This window comes from Callorhinus ursinus, unplaced genomic scaffold, assembly GCF_003265705.2.
Source record: "Callorhinus ursinus isolate GAN/ISIS: 27379988/994484 unplaced genomic scaffold, GSC_fseal_2.0 scaffold1, whole genome shotgun sequence".
NCBI classification, from domain to species: domain Eukaryota; kingdom Metazoa; phylum Chordata; class Mammalia; order Carnivora; family Otariidae; genus Callorhinus; species Callorhinus ursinus.
The window spans coordinates 145,910,051-145,922,890 of NW_027397063.1; the positions used below are offsets into that span (position 1 = coordinate 145,910,051).

Consider the following 12,840-nt stretch of genomic DNA (forward strand, 5'->3'; position numbering starts at 1 on the left):
GTCCAGTTCTGCCAATGCCACCTTGAGCTGCCCCAAATCTGGAAGTGCCTATTCCTAAAGAAGCCTTTAGGTAACAGATCGTGCCATCAACCCCCCTCCCACTCCTCAGACCCTGAACTTCTCCCATTCTTCAGGTTAGGTAAGTGATAAGACCCTTTGCTAGGTTTATTTGCCTCTACTTAAAGTTCAATTTGTCCAACAACTCTACTGAAGTCTTTTCCATCTTCCTCCCTTCTACTGATGAGAAAGCTGATCACAGAGGGGTTCATTCTCTTCCCTGAGGTCACGCAGCATGGAGGTTGTAGAACCTGGCTGTGAATGAAGTGCCGCCCGACTCCAAAGCCCTTGTAAGTAGTTTCTGTGCATTTCACCTCCACTTCCTGGCTGTGCAACAAACTCCCAAGGCAGGGCAGTCTCAGCACAGGGTGACTACAGGTCAGATCCTCCCAGGCTGGTGGAGACTTAGAGGAGAAGGTGGCAATGAATTTTTGAATGAAGAACTGAAGTAAACTGCGAAGGAACGCAAGAGGGCATTTATGGCAAAAGGAACAGTGTGAATCAGGCTGGGCTCTTCCGTAGTTCTCAGCATCCTATTATTTCTTCATGGCGCTGAGCCCTGATAGAGCACAAGGGTGAGACCTATAGATATTCCCGTGGCTCTCACCCCAGATGAGCCCCTAAGACTTGCCTCCTTTTCTTGCCCTTCACTAGCCACAAGGCCGGCACCCCCAGACACATCACCCCAATGCCGCTCCTGCAGCTAGCTGTCTGGGCAGGCCGTCGAAGGACATGCCCCCTGGAGGCGGGCTTCAGAGCTCATTTGGCTCTGATTGGCTGTGAGACTCACGCCTCCAAGGCCAGCCACTCGGAGGCGGCCATCAGTTCTCCCTTACCTCTGATTGGCTGTGCTAAGCACGTGCTCAGATGCGCCCCTAGTTGTGACCTGAGAACTGGGGTGGCCTTTAACCGTCCACCACCACAATGTTCCTTTTCAGACTCGTTGGGTACTGACAGGTAACTGGGCTGGGGAGCAGCAGGTAACCAGTTTCCAGGTTGCGGGGAAGGGGAGGCTGTGCTGAGGGTCAACTGGCAGGTGACCTGACCTCATTTCCCCCACCCCCAAATCTGCCTCAGGTAATAGAAATCTCCTGGCCAGCGACCCTGAGCTGGTTCTCCTCCTGGGACGGGCTGAGAGGTGTGGTTGGGGCTGTTGGAGCCCAGGTCTTACCTGGCTTCTAAGGTTTACCAAGGGCCTGGGAGGATTAAGATCAGTAATCAGCCATAGATCCCCTTTGTAGTAATAGGATTTGCCCTTTGATGAACATGTGGCTTTTTTTTTTTTTAAGATTTTATTATTTATTTGTCAGAGAGAGAGAGAGACAGAGAGAGCACAAGCAGGGGGAGCAGCAGACAGAGGGAGAAGCAGGCCTCCTGCTGAGCAAGGAGCCTGATGCTGGGCTTGATCCCAGGATCCTGGGATCATGACCTGAGCCCAAGTCAGACTGACTGAGCCACCCAGGCGCCCCATTTTGGCCTCTTCTTGACTTCACATGATGCATTTGTTCATAATTAGAAAATAATGCATATTTGGTTCTTCTGAGTTTGAGAAATTGTGCATTAGCCTATATAAGGTCCCCTTTGCACCCCTTGGGTGCAAAGAGAAAATTGGCTGGTGTCTCCTCACTTGATTGGAAGGAAGAATGGTTAGGATTAAGCTCCAAGAAGGAGCTATAGCAGCATTCTTGGAAGAAAAAGAAGACTGATTTTGAGGTAGAAGAAAACCATCAGGAACTCAAAAGATCAAGGAAACGGGAGTTGACCACCTCATAGAATGTTTCTAAGGGCTACCTATGAGATAACACCTGACAACCACTAACCTGTTCTTTTTTTTTTTTTAAGATTTTATTTATTTATTTGATAGAGAGAGACACCGTGAGAGAGGGAGCACAAGCAGGGGGAGCGGGAGAGGGAGAAGCAGGCTTCCCGCGGAGCAGGGAGCTTGATGTGGGGCTGATCCTAGGATCCTGGGATCATGACCTGAGCCAAAGGCAGACGTTTAATGACTGAGCCACCCAGGCGCCCCAACACTAACCTGTTCTTAGTCTCTGTAATTTTGTCATTTCGAGCATGTTATAAAAATGGAACCCTACAGTTTGTAACCTTTTGAGACCCACGTTTTTCTTTTTTCTTTTTTTTTTTAAGATTTTATTTATTTATTTGAGAGAGAGAGAATGAGAGACAGAGAACACGAGAGGGAAGAGGGTCGGAGGGAGAAGCAGACTCCCTGCTGAGCGGGGAGCCCGATGTGGGACTCGATCCCGGGACTCCAGGATCATGACCTGAGCCGCAGGCAGTCGCTTAACCAACTGAGCCACCCAGGCGCCCGAGACCCACATTTTTCATTTGGTATAATTACTTTGCAGTCCAGCCAAATTCTTGCATGTATCAATACTTGTTTTCAGGAGAGGTTGGGGTTCTTTGTGGACCCATGGTATATCCTGAAGTGATGTGGGTTGACTCTTCTTAGCCAGATCTGAGGGGAAGAAAAGATCACTCAGGCACTGAGTATTAATCTAGACTCCATCACTTAGCAGCTTTATGATGTTGGCATGGCTGCTAATCTGTGTGTATCTGTTTCCCTATCAACATAATGAAAGATGATGAAACAAGCTACCTCACCGAGTTATTGTGAGAATTGAAACAGACAGTAGATATATGCTCAGTAGAATGTTTATCACAAAGTAAACACTCAGTAGTTCATCTATAAGGATTCTGTTTTTGTCCGTGTTATTCATGTCAATGTGAGAACAAGATTGATTAGATTATGGCTTTTCATATTTGAAAAGGATACTGATGGCCAGCAGTAACTTCAGCCTCTCAATTACCATTATTATGCTCTGCCACACTAAACTTTTTACCATCTGCAAACAAGATGTCCGTCCTTGGGGGCGCCTGGGTGGCTCAATCCATGAAGCGTCTGCCTTTGGCTCAGGTTGTGATCTCCAGGTCCTGGGATTGAGCCCCAAGTCCGGCTCCCTCCCTCATGGAGTCTGCTTCTCCCTCTCCCCCTCCCCCTCCTTGTGCTCTCTCTTTCTCTCTTTCAAATGAATAAATAAAATCTTAATAAAAAAAGATGTCTGTCCTTTCTCCACTCCTTGCTTCTGGTCCCACAGTTTTCTTTACCTTGGGAAATAGTCTTTAGCTCATGCATTCTTCATTTGAGCAATATAGCTAGCAAATATCAGCTTTCTCAGAAGCCTTTGTTCATTCCAACAAACAGTTACTTTTCTACTGTAGAACAAAATTCTATCCAACTCTATTTCAAATACTGTATTATCATATCTTTATCTCCCCCACTGATCTATGATCTTTTACCCTGAGATAATTAATATTCATCTTTAAATCCCCATTGTCCAGCACACTGCCCATCATATAGGAGATGCTCAGTATAAGTTATGCTCAGTCTAAATTGTTGAATCAATGAATGAATATTAATTCTTATGAAGGAGAATTGGTCACACTTTGAATTTCTAGGAAAAGATTTATATTTGAAAGTATATGCATATTTTAAATTGGCAAATTGCCCTATAACAATATCATAATTTCTTTGTGGCTCTGTGATATTCCATCAAGTCATTATAGTTTAATTATATAGTATCACTTTGTAGAGCTTTATGGTGTGTTTTGTTTCATTACATATGTAAGCATTTTCATTTATTCATAATTTTCAGAAACATCTTTTTAAAAGATTTTGTATTTTTAAGTTTTATACCCAACATGGGACTTGAATTTAGAACCCCAAGATCAAGAGTTGCATGCTCTTCCAACAGAACCAGCCAGGTGCCTTAGAAACATAATTTTAGTAACTAAATATAGTTGTTGTTCCTCAGTTTAAATGTTTCACTATTTTGGGGATTTCATTTGTTTTCTCTCTTTTGGCATACCACATAAAACTGCAGTGATCATCTGTACATAAAATCGTTTCTGTCTTTGGATTGTTTTCTTTTGTTTCTTTTCCTTTTTTTTTTAAGATTTTTTATTTATTACAGTGCGCATGAGATAAAGCATGAGGGGGCAGGGGAGGGGCAGAGGGAGAGGGAGAAGCAGGCTCCCCATTGAGCAGGGAGCCCGATGCAGGGCTTGATCCCAGGACCCTGGGGTCATGACCTGAGCTGAAGGTGGACGCTTAACTGAGCCACCCAAGTGCCCCCCCCTTTTTTAAGATTCATTTTCCAGAGAGAGTGATGGGGGCAGGGCAGAAGAGGGGCAGAGGGAGAGGAGAGAGAATATCCTCAAGCCAACTCCCTGCTGACCATGGAGGCTGTCACAGGGCTCAATCTCCTGAGCCAGAGATCATGACCTGAGCCGAAATCAAGAGTCGGACACTTAACCGTCTTAGTCACCCAGGTGCCCCTGGATTGTTTTCTAAGAAAAGATAACTGGAAATGGGATTACTGGATCATTTTAGGACATTTGATACATAGCATTAGCATGATTTTATTACCGTTTAAAATATGGTGAATATGATAGGCTAAGTGGTATCTCAGATCACTTTTTCCATTTTCCACTGGATATAATATTGAAATTATTCCATCATGATTTATTACTAATTGCATTTCCTCTTCTGTGAGTTATCTTTTTTCATTTTGCCCAATATTGAAGTCTTAGTGTTTTTCTTGTACCTTTATATATAAACCACTTATATTGTAAAGATACTCACTTAACATACAATCTTGAGATTCTGTATGTATAATGCTGTTCTATGGGCTGAATGTATAGTATTTAGCAATCAGGCAAAATTTTTTGGACTCATTTAGCTAATTTCAAAAGTATGAGAAAATAAGTAAGAAAATAGAATAGTATTTAAATATTAAGAAATGTGAAGAAGAAAAAGAAAAGCAGAGTGGAGATTGAGAGAACATATAAGGGGGTTGAAATTTTAAAAATGGGAAAGTAATTTTTTGGTAAAAACTTGAAGCAAATGAGACAGTTTACTGTACATATCTGAAAGACAAGTATTTGAAGCAGGAAACACCAAATGCAAAAGACCTGAGGTAGCAACATGCTTGGCATCTTTGAAGCAAAGGTAGACCAGAGAGAGAAAGGGGAGATAGTGGGAAATGAAGTTAGAATATTAAGGGTAGATCATGTAGTCAAAATAAGGGTGCTGACTTTTGTGCATATTTAACAGTTTCATTTAGATATAATTCACATACTCCTAAATTCACCTTTTTAAAATGTACAATTCTGTGGTTTCTTATATATTGAAAGAGTTGTGCAATGATTATCACATTTTATTTTATTTTTTTTAGTTTAAGGAGTAGAATTTAGTGGTTCAACACTTACATACAGCACCCAGTGCTCATCACAAGTGCCCTCTTTAATATCACCCATTTAACCCATCCCCCCGCCCACCTCCCCCCATTATTACAATTTTAGAAACATTGTCATCACCCCCAGAAGAAACCCCATACCCTATTAGCAGTCACTCACTATTCTCTCACTCTTTTCTGCCCCAATCCTATGTAACCATTCATCTTTCTGCCTTTATAGATTTGCCTCTTCTGGATATATATATATATATATATATATATATATATATATATATATGGAATAATATCTGTTTTTTTGTGACTCGCTTTTTTCACTTACCATGTTTTAAAGGCTTATCCATGATGTAACTGTACTAGTATTTTATTCCTTTTTATAGTTGAATAATATTCCATGGTATGGATATACTACATTTTAATCTATTCATCATTTGATAGGCATTTAGATTGTTTACCCCTTTTTGGCTATTATGAATAATGTTTCTATGAACCTTCATGTGCAAGTTTTTATATGGATATATGTTTTTATTTCTTTTGGATGTATACCTAGGAGTGGAATTGCTGGGTCATATGGTAACTCATTTTAACTGGGGAATTGCCAAACTGTTTTCCAAAGTGGCAACACCATTTTTCATTCCCACTAGTAATATATGAGGGTTCCAATCTCATCAATCCTTGCCAACACTTCTTACTATTTGTTTTTTTGTTTATAACCATCCTAGAGGATGTGAAGTTGTAAATCATTGGAGTTTTGATTTACATTTCCCTGATGGTTAATGATGTTGACCGTCTTTTCATGTGCTTATTAGCTGTTTGTATCTCATCTTTGGAGAAATGTGTATTAGCTCCTTTCTCCAATACTATATTTGGTTATTTGTCTTCCTACTGAGTCATAAGCATTTTTATATATTCTGGATACAAGTCCCATATCAGATAGATGAATTACAAATATTTTTTTTTCCATTCTGTGGCTTCTCTTTTTACTTTTGTGGTGGTATCCTTTTTAAAAATTTTTTAATTAAGTAATCTCTACACCCCATGTGGGGCTCAAACTCAAGACACCAAGAATAAGAGTCGCATGCTCCTCCAACTGAGCCAGCCAGGCGTCTCTCACCATGCACTTTATAGAGAGAGAAAAGGTAAAATTATTTAGCTTAATAGTATTACAAAAAATACCGGACAGGGGCGGCTGGGTGGCTCAGTCGGTTAAGCGTCTGCCTTCGGCTCAGGTCATGATCCCAGGGTCCTGGGATCGAGCCCCACATCGGGCTCCCTGCTCAGCGGGGAGCCTGCTTCTCCCTCTGCCTCTGCCTGCCTGCCTGCCTGCCTACTTGTGCTCTCTCTCTCTCTCTCTGTCAAATAAATAAATAAAATCTTAAAAAAAAAAAAAAAATACCGGACAGCTTGAAAGAATGTTGGAGCCCGTTAGGGATCCTAGAACCATACTTTGGGAACCACTATACTATATATATACACACACAAATTTTTGATCCAACTCAATATCAGTATTTAGTTTTCATATATGACTTTGAGTTTATTTTATTTATTTATTTTCAGAAGTAGAATTTTGTGATTCATCAGTTGTATATATCACCCAGTGCTCATTACATCAAGTGCCCTCCTTTATTTTTAAAGAGAGAGAAAGCACATGTGCACACACACACACAAGCGGAGGCGGGAGGGGCAGAGGGAGAGAGAGAGAGAGAGAGAGAATCTTAAGCAGTATCCACGCCTAACACAGAGCCCAACGTGGGGCTCAGTCTCACAACCCTGAGATGGTGACCTGAGCTGAAATCAAGAGTTGGATGCTTAACTGACTAAGCCCCCTGGGCATCCCAACTTTCAGTTTATTTTAAATGAGTACATTCTATCTATTTTTAACTTTTTAATTCTGAACTCTATAATGACAGGGCTACACATGCATATAATCAATCAGGCTGTGGCCCTTAAAATAACTGCCAAAATGAAGCATTACATTTTAGTTTGGGGACAAGAACAGTAATAAAGATCTGCAATATGATGTAACAGCTGGGGTAATATCTTTATCATGAAATTAATTATGTGAATTTTTCTAGGTTTTAGGTTACAGTAAGATTTTCTCCCCAAATATTCCAAGCTCTATCATAATAAACTATGACTGCTAAACCATAAGGTGTGTGGGTGTGTTCGTGATCATCTTGATATTGTTGGTGATCATATGTAAGAATTCTGAAACTTAGATCTCAATTTCATGAGAAGGAATATATTTTCATATATAAATTTTCCACACATCTAAGAATGATAATATTCTTTGGACACTCCAAATTCATTTTGAACTTCTGAATCTAAATGTTAGATATATGGTGGGGGGGTGGGAAGGATGGGGTGGCTGGGTGATAGACAGTGGGGAGGGTATGTGCTACAGTGAGCGCTGTGAATTGTGCAAGATTGTTGAATCACAGATCTGTACCTCTGAAACAAATAATGCAATATATGTTAAAAAAAAAAAAAAAGAAGAAGATAGCAGGAGGGGAAGAATGAAGGGGAGTAAATCGGAGGGGGAGACGAACCATGAGAGACGATGGACTCTGAAAAACAAACTGAGGGTTCTAAAGGGGAGGGGGGTGGGGGGATGGGTTAGCCTGGTGATGGGTATTAAAGAGGGCACATTCTGCGAGGAGCACTGGGTGTTATGCACAAACAAGGAAGCATGGAACACTACCTCAAAAACTAATGATGTAATGTATGGTGATTAACATAACAATAAAAAATTTTAAAGGAAAAAAATAAACAGGTATTTAACATCAAAAAAAGTTAGATATAAAATAAGATTGAACTAAAAACTGCTTACATTACAACCCATGAGAGGTCCTAGTATGCAGATGAGGATGTGACAGTGAGTATGGAGTGAGAGTCAATTCTGGAGGCAATAGAAGTGCCAAACAGAAATTCTTAGAGAAACTGAAAGAAGCTAAAGCATTTTAAAACATACTAAATGGGTGAGTTTTTTTTTAATTTTATTTTATTATGTTAATCACCATACATTACATCATTAGTTTTTGATGTAGTGTTCCATGATTCATTGTTTGTATATAACACCCAGTGCTCCATTCAATACGTGCCCTCTACCCATCACCAGGCTAACCCATGCCCCCACCCCCCTCCCCTCTAGAACCCTCAGTTTGTTTCTCAGAGTCCATAGTCTCTCATGGTTCATCTCTCCCTCCAATTCCCCCCCTTCTAAATGGGTGAGTTTTAATAGTATAATTCTAATATGGTTATTCCCTTATTTGCAAAACTTAGTTGATTATCAGATTTGCCCGTGAAGTGGAAAATGCATTTGTTTCATGATTCTATTTTTATTTTTAAATTTTTTTAGAGAGGGAGAGAGAGGTGGGGGAGGGGCAGAAGGAGAGGGGGAGAGAGAATCCCAAGCAAACTCCACGCCCAGCGCTGAGCCTGATGCAGGGCTTGATCTCACAACCCTGAGATCATGACCTGAGCCAAAATCAAGAGTTGGACACTTAACTGACTCAGCCACCCAGGCGCCCCTGTTTCATGATTCTAAAATCAGTTTTGTATGTTAAAATATGCTTAATGTAGCTTGACTGACACTTTTGACCAAATTGGTTCCACTTCTCAATTATATGCAGGAGTGATTCTTTTCCAGCAGTCAGTAACTGATTACAGCCCCTCTTCATTTCCTCCTTCAATAAACCAAGATATTCAAATACATCTTAGAACTGCTAACACCGTGCTCTTGTCTCATAAAGTAAAATGAGCCCAGGTTCAAAAAACATATGAAGGAGCCAGGGCTTTTATGATCAAGACGTACCGTTGTACCTTGGATAACTCTTATTACATTTGCTTATTATTAGTTCAGGCCATTGTGTAGGTGTGAGTATCGCCCATGTAATAATTTTTGTACCCAAAAGTATATTTATACAGGCACACACACACATAAGCTAACACACACACACACATTTTTGCTTGATAATATCTTCACTATCATATTGTGTTATTATATAAAGTTTAAATATTTTCAGAAAAGAGTGAAAGTTAATGTTTTCTACATAACTTTTTTTAAAGATTTTATTTTTTTAAAGTAATTTCTACACCCAACATGGGGCTCAAAACTACAACCCCAAGATCAAAAGTCATGTGCTGTACCAACTGAGCCAGCCAGGCACCCCTCTACATTCTGTTTTAAAGTATCTTTGATAATGTATGAAAGATGTTTTTTGATTAAAAATGCATTTTGTTTTATATTAGGTATCAATTCTTATCTTGAAATCTTCTTAAATATTATGGCACAAGAGAACCACGGTGGCCACGTGGATGTAAGGTAAATGCTCAGCCATTCCTATTTCATCTGCCTCTCCACATTGACTTCTGGCACTCAGGGAGGCTTAGTACATCCCAACCCTGAGCCCTGTGGGGCTAACATTTGAGCAGATTCTGGGCCTGAGTGTTGATGTGGGAGTGTCAGGGAAGTGGCAGGGCTGGAGGAGGCTGGGGGAGAGTGAGGAAGGGATATCTATTTCTCAGGGATGGGAGAGATAGTGTTTGACACCTGGGAGCAGTGAGGGGGGAGTAACCCTAAAGGAATATGGCCCAGGGTTTCTCCCACTGCTTCCCAGTAGTCTCATTTTCCTTTGTTGCAAGCCTGGGGTTTGCACTTTGAGGCCCCATTATTTGGGTCATTGTGGTGCCATTATTTTCTGACAGTTTTTTTGTTTGTTTTTCTTTTTCCCCTAGACCAAAAAACAAGATGGCAGCGACAGAGCATGGTGCCCCTCAGCAGCCTGTTTCCCAGTCTCCACAGCCACGTCCTGCCTCCCCAGGTCTCACCTAAGGATTCTCAGGGCTGCAGGAATGATTTTTTTCCCCACTTCCTTCCTCATGGTAACTCATCCTGTCAACTTCTCCAAGGCCATGGTAACTGTGTCTCTGTTACTCTCTTTCACTTACCGTCCCCCTCATATGTAAAATGAGACATTAACATTGTTTATACTTTAAAAATATACAAACCTGTGTTTATATATTTTGTGTCTACAATTGTGTATAACAAAGAAGGGATAGAACATTGAGTTCAGGAGGAAGAATCTCAGCCAGGACTGACTGAAAGGTAGAAGAAGGGAATTGGTTATTCTGGAGACAGGATTTGGTGGTGTGTGTGTGTGTTGGTTGCGTGGGGTGGGAGGTGGTATAGAGAATATGCCCTGAAGAATGGTTTAATTTTTTATTTTTAAATTGAAAAATTTTTTTTTGAGTGCAGTGGAGGTGAAGAGGGAGAGAAAGAGAATCTTAAGCAGGCTCCATACCCGAGGTGAAGCCCGATACAGGGCTTGATGTGGGGCTCGATCCCACAACCCTGAAATCATGACCTGAGCCCAAACCAAGAGTTGGGCACTCAACTGACTGAGCCACCCAGGCACCTCCAACCCTGAAGAATTGTACTCTTGGGTGATGAAGTATCTCTTGGGGGCATTTGGAGGTGATAGCTTTCCTCTGGGTTTTAACCTATTAGCAGTATCTCTAGTTATATTGTTATGTTAGTGTCTTTGGGGGGAGGGTGGTTGATTTCACACATGGGGTTTCACACATAAGGTTTCTGGGGAGTAGGACATTATTGGAGATTTTTTAAATAATAAAAAACATATTTAGTCTGTCTCTGGAACAGTCAGTGAAGTTCATTTCTGGATACTTTATTCTGTTTCTATTTTCTATCCTTGTACCAGTACCACCAATAAGATTGTTTTTTCTGTTGTTGAGTTGTAGTAGTTCTTTATATGTTTTGGATATTACTTCTTATCAGATGTATAACTTGCAAATAGCTTCTCCCATTCTGTAGATTGCTTTTTCCCTCTGTTGATTGTGTCCTTTAATGCACAGAAGTTTTATATTTTGGTATAGTCCTTTAATCTATTTTTATTTTTGTTACCTGTGTCTTTGGTGTCATCTTTAAGAAATCACTGTCAAATCCATTGTCCTGAAGCCTTTCCACTATGTTTTCTTGTATGAATTTTATAGTTTTACCTTTTATATTTAGGTCTTTGACCTATTTTGAGTCAATTTTTGTATATGGTGAAGCTAAGGATCCAGCTTTATTCTTCTGCACCAGGATATCCAGTTTTCCTAGAACCATTTGTTGAAAAGACTTGTCCTTTCCTTATTGAATGATCGTGCACCCTTTTTGAAAATTATTTGACTATATATGTGAGGATTTATTTCTGGGCTCTCTATTCTAGTTCATTGGTCTATATGTCTGCCTTTATGCCGGTATCACACTGTTTTGATTACTGTAGCTTTATAATAAGTTTTAAAATCAGGAAGTGTGAGACCTCCAACTTTGTTCTTCTTTTTCAAGATTGACCATTTCAGGGTTCCTTAGATTCCATATGAGTTTTAGGAGGGGGGATTTTTAAAAATTATTAATTATCCTTCTATCTATTTACTTATTAGAGGAGGGAGGGGCAGAGAGAGAGAGAATCTTAAGCGGGCTTCACACCCAGCACAGAGTGTGATGCAGGGCTTGATCTCACAACCCTGAGATCATGACCTGAGCTGAAATCAAGAGTCGGACGCTTAATGGACTGAGCCACCCAGGTGCCCCAGGGTGGTTTTTTTTCTATTTCTGCAAAATACACCTTTGGATTTTTGATAGGGATAACATTAAATGTGTAGATTGATTGGGTAATTCAATATCTTATTATTTAGTCTTTCAATCCATGAACATGGGATGCTTTCCATTTATTTGTGTCTTCTTTAATTACTTTCAGTAACATTTTATAGTTTTTAGAATACAAGTCTTTGACCTGCTAGATTAAGTTTATTCTCAGAATTTTATTCTTCCTGATGTTATTGTAAATGGAAGTTTTCTTAAATTTTTTTAGATTATTCATAGTTAGTATGTAGAAATGCAACTGATTTTTGTGTATTGACTTTGTATCCTGCAACTTTGTTGAATTCATTATATCTTTTATTTAAAAATCTTGTCTTTTTCTACCAGCTCTGATAGAACTGGTGCTGGTGGGCATTTCTAGTCATGGTCCTGATTTTGAAAGGAATGGCTTTTGCTATTTACAGTTAAACATTGTTTTTCAGAGATTTTCTATGCAGCTCCCTTTATCAATTTTAAAAAGGTCCCTTCTGTTCTTAATGTCCTATGGTGTGTTTTTTTTCCCCCCAAATCATGAATATTGTTCTACTTATTCAACACTCTTTCTATGTCAGTGGCTTTTCTCTTTTATTTTGTTAGTGTGGTGATTTGCATTAATATATTCTACAATATCAAACCAACTTTGCATTTCTGAAATGAACTAATTTGGCCAGTTTTAGTGTTTGGTTTGTTAGTATTTTATATAGCATATTTGCATCAATATATTCATGAGTGAAATTGAATAATTATATTTTTTCATACAGTTTGTTTATATTAACTTCATAAAATGAGTTTAGGAGTATTCTTTTTTTGTAATTCTGGGGAAAAAAGATGTATGAGATTAGAACTATATGTATATTGCAGGTTTGG

The 12,840-nt window shown here is 39.8% G+C and overlaps 1 long non-coding RNA gene across 1 annotated transcript; it reads left to right on the forward strand.

Moving 5' to 3' along the window:
- Positions 1-916: 916 nt before the first annotated feature.
- LOC141371570 (uncharacterized) lies at positions 917-9,654 on the forward strand. Its single transcript, XR_012376641.1, has 2 exons — positions 917-1,014; positions 9,582-9,654. It is a non-coding gene; the product is annotated as an uncharacterized lncRNA (long non-coding RNA).
- The last annotated feature ends 3,186 nt before the right edge of the window (positions 9,655-12,840 follow it).